Here is a 10093-nt window from a genome sequence, read left to right as displayed (position 1 = left end):
ATGTGAACAAAGTACTGAAGGAGTGGAGAGGTGAGCTAGGACACAACCCAGAGATTGACCCGTTGCAGAGAACGATGTTTAGAGAAAGTGTGATGAGAGGGCTTCCAGAGGTGGTTAAGAATAGACTGGAAGACGTGGTGGGGTTAATGAACATGACTTATCCTTTGTTCTGTGCACATGTAACACATAGTGTGGAGAAGCAAAGGGCTCAGGAGCAGAAACTCAGGGATCAGGATAGAAATGACTCAAGGAAGTTAACTCAGCAACAACTGCAGCCCCAAAGGAGGTTGCAGGCAGTAATGGTGTCATCTGCGACCTCTCCACCCATGCAGGACCAGGGACCCCCGCCTGCACCTCAGGTAGTGAGAAGCTATGGCTATAGTTCACAGAACCAGGCGTTCAGGCGGCAGGCAGGGAATGGGCAATCAGGCCCACGGTTTACACAGGGACCGGGGAACGAACAACAGTTTCCCCGTTTCCACTGTTGGAACTGCGGCATGCAGGGACACAGGGAAATGAGATGTAGGCAACCATACCGTCCCGGCTCGGAGTATGGAAGACCCGTGCGCCAGGGGGAGTCACAAGGGCCCCACGACCAGGGGGAGACAGGAGGGCCCCGAAACCAGGGGGGTAATCACTAGGGGTGCCCAGAGAATGCGACGGGGGGAAATCAAATGATTGTGGTTTCCAAGGGAGCTGAGCAAGAACCTATTCTGCAGGTCCTAGTGGAGGGCAAATTAACAGAGATGATGGCAGACACTGGAGCAGGTTTTTCCTGCATAAAGCAAAAATACGCCGCTCACTTACCCCAGTCTGGACAGTATGTTCGGACGGTCGGATTCTCGGGAAAAACACAATTAATACCCACATCAGATCCAATCTCTATGACGTATAACAACAAGACCATAACAATACCTGTATTAATTTCGGACAGCACCCCGCGCAATCTCTTGGGACGAGATGCAATGTGTAAACTAGGCTGTAAAATCCTATGTACGCCTGAGGGGATTCAAATTGAACAAGACGTGTACCAAATGATGCTACAAGGGACGGGGGAGAAAGAGGCCACTGTGTTCTGGCTGGGCAACATAGATGCAGAGCTGCAAAGGGTCTGTGCCCCCTGGGAGCCATTTCTGAAAACCCAACTGCCTCAGTCTAGACAAACAAACATGGAGGCACATTGCACACTACAATATTTGACGAATAGTGACCTAGTTAGGAACAAGGCATGGTTGCAGGGACAGCCCGAGCAGGTGCAGATTGACTCATCTGCGATAATTGTAGGGAGACAGGGCGCGGCGTTGAGGGTTAACACGGGTAAGTATCTACGGGAACAACATAGACTAAGAGACGCTGCCCCACACATCACTCTGAGAATAAATCCTGGTTACGAATCCGAACATCTAGGTTCAATGATACAGGAATCCGAGACTCAAAGGTGGGTCTCCACGGAATCTCCGCTAATTTGGAACAGCGCAGATGGGAGTTTCATAAAAATAATGATTTCCTTTTCAGTTTTGGCAAAACCGCAAGTAATCAGATTACCAGGAGACCCTTGCGTTATTCCAGAGGCGGATGCTTTGCTGGAACAGGACATGTTGGCGCGCACCCCGGAACGGTTGTGGTCAAAACACGACACAGATGTGGGTCTAATATTGTCGGCACAGCCAGTGAAGGTCAGGTTAAAGAAGGGTTGTAGACCACCCTTTATCAGACAGTATACAATGAAGCCAGAGTCGGAGGAAGCTATATCACATCAGATTGAGGGACTGTTAAAGGGGGGAGTGCTCGTCCCTTTCAAATCCAGATGTGATACACCTATCCACCCAGTGCTAAAGGCGGACAGGGCTAGGTACAGACTGGTACACGATTTGAGGGCGGTGAACGACGTGGTGTCTGGACCAGAGGCGGAAGTCGCTAATCCACACACCCTCCTGACAAACATCCCGAGTAGCTCGCAGTACTATACGGTCATTGATCTCACGCAGGCATTCTTCAGTGTTCCATTGGAAAAAGAGTCTCAGTATCTGTTTGCTTTTACCCACAGGGGGAAACAATACTCTTACACCCGGTTGCCACAAGGGTTCGCGCACTCGCCGCATTACTTCTCGAAGGCGCTCAAGGAAGACTTGCAAGGAGTGTGCGACACACTACTCAGCACGGTTTTACTGTATGCAGATGACATTCTAATCTGCTCGGATACACGTCAGCAGTGCCATGAGGACTCCATCAAAGTTTTGAGTGGATTAGCCGTGGGAGGCCACAAGGCATCCCATTCAAAACTGCAGTACTGCCAGCCAAAAGTTGAGTACTTGTCTCGCGTCATTCAAAAGGGCATAAAAAGCATCTCACCCATGCAGCTCGAAGCTGTATCCAAGGCACCTAGGCCATTGACGGTCCGACAGATGATGACGTTTTTAGGGATGACTGGGTACAGCTCTGAGTGGGTGGAGGACTATACGATAGCGACAGCGCCGTTGAGGATGATGATAAAAGAGGCGGGTACAGACAAGCTTCGCGCTCCCTTGACATGGACCGAGGAGGGGGAGGACACGTTCATAAACATTAAGCGTCTGTTGTTACAGGCCCCTGCCCTGGCGCTGCCGGATTATGAGAAGTGTTTCCACCTATTCGTCTCACATAGAGCGCAGCATGCGACAGCTGTCCTGACTCAAACACAGGGGGGGAGTGGGAAAAAACAACCGATAGCATATTACTCTAGAGCTCTTTCGCCGGTAGAGCAGGGTCTGCCACCTTGTTATCAGGCCCTGGCCGCAGCACATTTGATGTATGAGAAGGCAACGGCCGTGACAATGGGATATGACATTTGCATTTGGACACATCACAAATTGGCAAACTTGATTGAAAGAGGCAAATTTGTTCTGACCAGCCAACGGCAACAGGCTTACATGAGGCTCCTGCAGTACTCGGACGTTACGATAAAAACATGCCACGGCAGTAACCCGGCGGATCTGGTACCACTCCCGAGCGAGGGTCAACCGCATGAGTGTGAGGTGGAGGTACAGGCTTTCGTGAAACTCCGTCCTGATTTGGGAGTCGACCCGCTCGCGATAGCAGAACTCTCACTTTTTGTGGATGGGTCCTGCTATCGGGAGGGGGAAGATTTAAGGTCAGGATACGCCGTCGTACAGTGCAAACCTAACGGAGAAACACTAACAAGAAAGGCCGGACAATGCATGCAACCATGTTCGGCCCAGCTTGCAGAACTAATAGCACTAACAGAAGCATGCATAATAGCTAAAGATCGCACGGTTAACATCTTTACAGACTCTGCGTATGCGCATGGCGTATGCCACCTATTCGCGGCCATTTGGAAGGCAAGAGGCTTTAAGAAATCGGACGGCTCACCGATCCTTCACCACAAGCAGGTTGTGGCGCTTATTCAGGCTGTAAAGTTGCCCAAAAGCATTGCTATCGTAAAGTGCCAGGCACACAGAAAAGACCTGTCCTTTGTGACGACGGGAAACAACGCGGCGGACGAGGCCGCGAAGGCGGCGGCTGCGGTGCCGTCCACGGCTGTTCTGATGTTTGCGGCCGAACTGACGACTGAGGTAACTGAGGATAATTTGAGTGATCTTCAGGACTCAGCCACGCAGGCCGAGAAACAGTCGTGGACGGAGAGGGGGGCTGTAAGGGGGGCAGATGGTCTGTGGAGGAGTCATAACGGTTTGATAGTCGCCTCCATCGATCTTCTGTCCTTAGTGATACCTGAGGCTCATGGTGTTGATCACTGTGGAAGAGCAGAGACCCTGAAACGAATCACGAAAATGGGATTTTGGTCCCCAAAGCTTCAGGCACAAATTGACGTTACACTAGCCAGGTGTTTAACATGCTTACAGGGCAATGTGCGCAAAGGAGTACCGACAGTGGCGGCTTACACACCCCTCCCTGAGGGACCATTCAGACATCTGATTATGGACTATACAGACATGATAACGCCAGTGCAGGGCAAACGATACCTCCTGGTAGTAGAGGACTGCTTTAGTCGCTGGATTGAGGCCATTCCATCTAAACACAAGAACGCGGACACAGTGATCAAGTTCCTGTGTCGCGAGGTCATTCCGAGATTTGGAATTCCCACGATATTACAAAGCGATAATGGCCGCGAGTTCATCGACAAGGTGGTTAAAGGGCTGATGCAGAAATTAGGTATAAGACAGCGCCTTTCCTGTGTCTATAGTCCCGGGTCGCAGGGGAAGGTGGAAAGGGCCAATCTGGTCATTAAAAACAAACTGTTGAAAATCTGTATGCAAACTAAGCTTAACTGGATTGATGCTTTGCCACTTGCTCTGATGGCTATTAGAAGCAGCGTAAACCGCCAAACACAGCTAACACCGCATGAAATGCTTACAGGCCGCAGCATGCCAGCACCGCCATTTAGACACCTGGCTAGGGGCCCGGCATTAGATATTTTTGAGCAAGATTTGAAAAAATATCTTCAGCAAGTGACTAAAATACATGAAGCTGTGTTTCGACAGGAGCAGAGAAAGGAGAGAAAGGGGGAAAAGGAGGCGGAGAAGGAAGCCACCAAACCGAGACTGATCCCTGGGGACTTGGTCTTCGTAAAGGTCCACAAGAGAAAGTGGTCATCACCCCGGAGAGAGGGCCCGTACGAGGTGATCCGATCGACTGGAACGGCAGTCCAAGTCAAAGGATCAGCGACCTGGTTCCACTTCAATCACTGCATAAAGGCCAGCGGCGATCTCTTGGGGGATACAATCGATCGCAGTTATGCAGAACCCGACATGGAGGGTCCGAGACGGCAACTGGAAGGTGCAGTGCCTGCTGATGCTCCCGCAGATGTTGGCAGCAGTGTGCGGACGGTCGGCCGGGCACAACGACGTCATTAAGAACCGTCACGGTCGACCCGTCCTTGAGGATGACGGGTTTGAGTGGGTAGGAGTCCCACGGGGTCCCGCTCAGGCTCAAGTACCAGCAGGCTTTCATGACCAGGCTCAGAATCAGGCGCCCCCTCTTCCCTCCATCGAGGAAGGGGGGGAGAAGATAAGACTACAACCAAACGGGGTGTTTCCCGTAGGACCGCAAGGGCATGTTTTTGATTTTGACCATTCCCCCGTTACAGGCGGGGATACTTACCATTATACTAACGAGCATCGGGTTGTGGGGGTAGATAGGAGAGTTGAGCCTGTCCCGAACCAATCACAGGGGACAGGGGTGAGGGGAAAAAGGGAGGTCAAGGACACTGAGTCGGAAGAGGTGGGGGGACAGGATATGTTCCAGAGGACAGCCGGAACGTTGAGGGACTCAGTGGGCTCACTCTGGGCCAGGTTGAGGGGTTTGCTTCCTTCCGGGGAACAAGATGGGGGCGACTATGACTATGACGAGGAAGACCCGGAGGCTGACCCGATGTATAGGGCGGCTTTAGGGAATGAGTGGTTTAAGTGGGTCCAGTACACGAGCGCGCAGAATCAGATAGAGGATTGTTATGTCTGCTCCAAGGCACGTCCGGATAGGCTGCTGGTGAAGGGCACGAAGTTCAGTTGGGCTCAGTGTGACAGGGACGCAGAGGCATGGGAGGGGCCCCATAATAGTCGCCCTTGGTGCGAGGCAGAGTGTTTGGGGTTTCTCGGCTCTAGTCGTTTTAAGGCGGCAGGAAACGTCACGGATTTCAAGGATGTCACTATGCGGGAACGTTGTAGGAAATTGGATGTACGTGTGCAGGGGGTAGCGACGGGGTTGCCAATACCCAGAGGTGTCAAACTATGGCTGACCAAGGATTTCGAGTGCTTGCAAAAGGAGGGGACCCGGGATGTAGGGGAGGTGGCAGAGGGGCGGTGCACTACTATTTGGAGCATCACGACTAACTGTACGAAAGAAGGAAAGTGTGGACACGGGGTCGTGTTAAAGGGAGTGGATACCAACCCACGGCCTGTAGCTTGCCCTTTTCATGTCCAGGATATGGCACTGGCGGACCAATACTGGCTCTGCGGCGGTAGGAGGTTGAGGAATACACTTCCTTTAGATTGGTCAGGTAGATGTGCCCGGGTTCAGGCGATCATGCCAATGGTGGTCCTACCATTATCAGTGACGGAAGGACCTTCTGAGTCTCCTATCTCTCGAACGAAGCGTAGCTACAAGGCAGACCCAAGGGTGTATCTGGACAGCATAGGACAGCCAAGGGGCATTCCAGCCGAGTTCATGGCTAAGAATGAGATTGCGGCAGGGTTTGAGTCTATTCTGCCATGGATATCGGTCAATAAGAACACCGGGTGGATCAACTATTTGTTTTACAATCAGCAGCGGTATCTCAATTACACCGAGGAGGCGTTGGATGCAATGGGGGACCAGATGCACGCGACCAGTACGGTGGCGTGGCAGAATAGACAGGCTCTGAACTGGTTAATGGCGGAGAAGGGTGGAGTCTGTTCCATGTTTGGACAGTACTGCTGCACATTCATTCCGACGAATGTGGGGCCAGGGGGAAAGTTCTCCGAGGCCATGGCTAAGCTGAAGGATTTGAGGGAGGAGTTGAGGGGGAATTCTGGCCGGAATGAAGAATGGTGGGGGAGTGGGGTGTTGGAAAGATTGGGACAGTGGGGAAGCATAGTGATGCAGACGGGGATATCCATCGGGGTGGCAGGGTTGATATTGGTTCTCCTTTTCTGTTGTGGTATGCCTCTCTTGGGTAGGCTGGTAACTTCACACGTAACGAGCCAAATGCTGATGGTGGGACAGAAAGAGATTGAGCCACAAATCGGGCCATATCCTCAGCTTTATGCTGCCTTAGAGGGAGACGAGGGGATAGAGGATTAGGGGTATGGTGAGGTAGGGACATTTTCTTTTTGTTGGTTCTTTCCTTTAAGAGTGACGGGGGATGGTCTGAGTGCAGTTTTGTTGGTTTATTCCTTTAACTAGGAATTTTAGTCTGATTTTCTAATGATCCTTCGGCATAGAGATTGCAACCATTGAAAATCATTGCATTGTTTTTTATTTTTTTATTATTTTTTGTTTATTTTACTTGTGGTCCTGGTCAAACCGGAATGGGAAGGGGCATCGGCAGAGTGTCGGTTCTGAGCCTGTGGAAGCATTGAGAAGAAGTGGTCTGGGGATCGGTTCTGGGGACTGGAGGGACAAAGGGGGGGGCTAACGCAGTGGGCAAGATGGGCACCTCCCGTCGAAGATGGGGGGGACACGTGGTGAGGTCGGTACCAGCGCCTCCCGTCCAGGCATGGGGACATGCTTCTACGAGGACTGGAGGTGTGGCGTGGTGGTTGCTGTATTGGCAAAATGTGACTTTTGGCAATGCGGTGAGGAGACTATGGCGTGGGCATGGAAGGGGGGCTGAGCGATGGACACTGGGACTCAATGTTATGGAAGAGACAATGTCATTTTTTTTGGGAGGGATGTTCTATGTTTAGTTCTGACGGTCAACTTCTCCTTTCCCTGATGAGAGTCGCGGTTTCCGGCCGGAACTGTGGCTCATTTGGTAAGCGGTGGAGGTTGGGGGGATTTGTCTGTCAGGTTAGGATTATAAATTGGGGTATTTTTTTTTTTTTTTTTTTTTTTTTTTTTGATGTTTTATTATTACTCTTGTTTTGAGCGGTTTTGTGTTTATTGTGAGAACGGTAGTCAGCCTTTGTTGGTCCGTTAGGGGTCCAGTGAATGAAGTAAGGTTTCTTGTTTAGTTAGACGTTCACATTTTCTTGGTTATATGATTTGGGTGGGACTAGGGATAGCCCCAAATGGGGGAATGTTGGGGAAAATGTGTATGAGGTGGACTAGTTTAATATAGGTCAACTAGCAGTGCTGAAAGACGGTCTGGCTGACGTTCTTAAAACAATTTAGAACAGATGGATATTTCAGTACGGCATGTTGTGTGCTGGTAATCTCGTACATTGTGTGCTTTCATATCTTGTTATTTTCTCTCTTTCACACAGGCACAGCACACACACACAGACACACGGACACACACGTACACAGACACACACAGTCGCACAGATATACACACCGACACACACACACACACACACATTCCCTGTGACATAATACACACATACAATACACATACGTCTGTACGCAGACGCACGCACACACAGACACACACACACATACACACACACACACACACACACACACACACACACACACATCTCACTCTCTACATCATATCGTGTGTGGATATCATATCTTGCTTATCTCTCTTCATGTTCTCTCTCCGATGTTAAATCTACGTATCATCTTAATGTACGTCATGTCAGATCTGACATGATGTGATACGTCATCATATCTGTCATGGGGGGGCAGGACTGAGAGGGGATTTAGGGACAGGCAAAGGGATCCAGGACAGAGTGTTTTTGTTCAAGCTGTGGTGATCCTCTTTGACCCATAGCTCTTGCTGTTAAAGAACTTCTTTTCTTAAATAAATTACCTATTTGTTACAATTGGAAATATCGTCTCCTGCTGTGTTAAACAACCTTTCCACAACACTACAATGAACCGAGACCGGTTTAAGTGGTGCATTTGCACTGCTAGGCCAATTTGCAAAGGGGCAAGGACAGCTCGTGGTCGGACTGCCTGTATGATTGCGTGGCCAATACTAGCAATTTTCTGCTCTGTCTCTTTACCGACAAACAAAGCTTTTAACACAATGTGGAGTGATTGTGGAATATAATCAAGGGCATTCTGTAGATTTAGTGTCTCTGTAGTCGGGTACTCAAAGACTAGAATGAAACTGGGGCTTAAATAACACTGCCAGGTCAGACACGCCCAGGCATACGCAAACACAGGACTAGGTCAGAAAAGAAAGAAAGAAACTGATTCAGAAAAAGAAGGCTTCAACGATGGTAGTTTGGGAGCTGGAGAGTGCAAACACCTCTAACTATAACAACTATAATGGTCAAAAAGAAGGCTTCAACTATGCTAGCTTGAGAGCTGGAGAGTGCAAACACCTTTTTTAGTAAGCTATTTGTATTTGTATAGTCATTTTAAGCTCCTGGGCGCCAGTTTGGACGCCATCTTGAAAATGATGCCTTTCCGGAAGGTGTATTTTCCTAGATTTTTAGTATGTTCACAAGCATGTCTAGAGGTACCAGAATCAAGTGAAAAATCATAGTTATATATTTTTTCTATTGAGATATATAGCCATTTTAAGCTTGGTCTGCCGCCATTTTGGACGCCATCTTGAAAATTAAGCCTTTCTGGAAGGTGTATTTTCCTAGATTTTTAGTATGTTAGTGAACATGCCCAGAGGTACCAGAATCAGTTGAGAAATCCTTTGCACCATATTCTCAATTTGAGATATAGCCATTTTAATATCTCCACCGCCATCTGGGACGCCATCTTGGAAATGGCGGCTTTCGGGGGGGTCGATTTTGGTCGACTTTTAGTATGTTATTTAGCACGCCCAATACTATCGGAATCCATCGAAAAACCTTTTGTATACATTTTTTTTGGGTTAAGTGCTTTTTTTTCATAGATTGACTCGCCTATACCTGTTCAGCTTGTCAATGAACGCTCCTCAGCCCCCCCCCCCCAGCCCCTCATCACGCCGTGCGCGACCAGCTGATCTCTGTTAGACGTAATACTATGACCACGCCCCCTCCAGCCTATGGGAGATTCCCCCCCTCCTTTTCTCATTGCATCCATTTTTGTGCATTCAAGAAAAAGCCAAGAATCACTCCCACAGCACAAGGAGTGGAACCCGGGAGAAGAGGAGGGGAGGAGGCGAGGAGGGAGTAACTGGGAGCTACCGGAGAATAAAGAGGATATTATTATGACACACGGCGCGAGGAAAACCTCTCCTTTTAATCGACAACGACGACGGGTTAGACCCGAGGAGGACTCAACATGATTGCCAGATAAAAGGCAAGAATCCCACTCCACTCCATTGATGCCTTGCTCGTGTAGCCCTGCGCATGCATTGCACAAGGTGTGGATGGAGAGATGGAGTGGTGAGGGATGGATCATGGATGGATGGGTGGATGGATGGATAGATAGATGGAGGGATGGCGTAAAACGAAGAGTGTTCTTTGGAATGCACTGAGCGGATGGAGGAGAGGAGGACGGAATCATCGTGACACACACATGATTCACGATTCATCATGTAACGTTA

Source organism: Notolepis coatsorum (assembly GCF_963971535.1).
Source record: "Notolepis coatsorum genome assembly, chromosome: 4".
In the NCBI taxonomy this organism is placed as follows: domain Eukaryota; kingdom Metazoa; phylum Chordata; class Actinopteri; order Aulopiformes; family Paralepididae; genus Notolepis; species Notolepis coatsorum.
Note: the sequence above shows the minus strand (reverse complement) of the source record.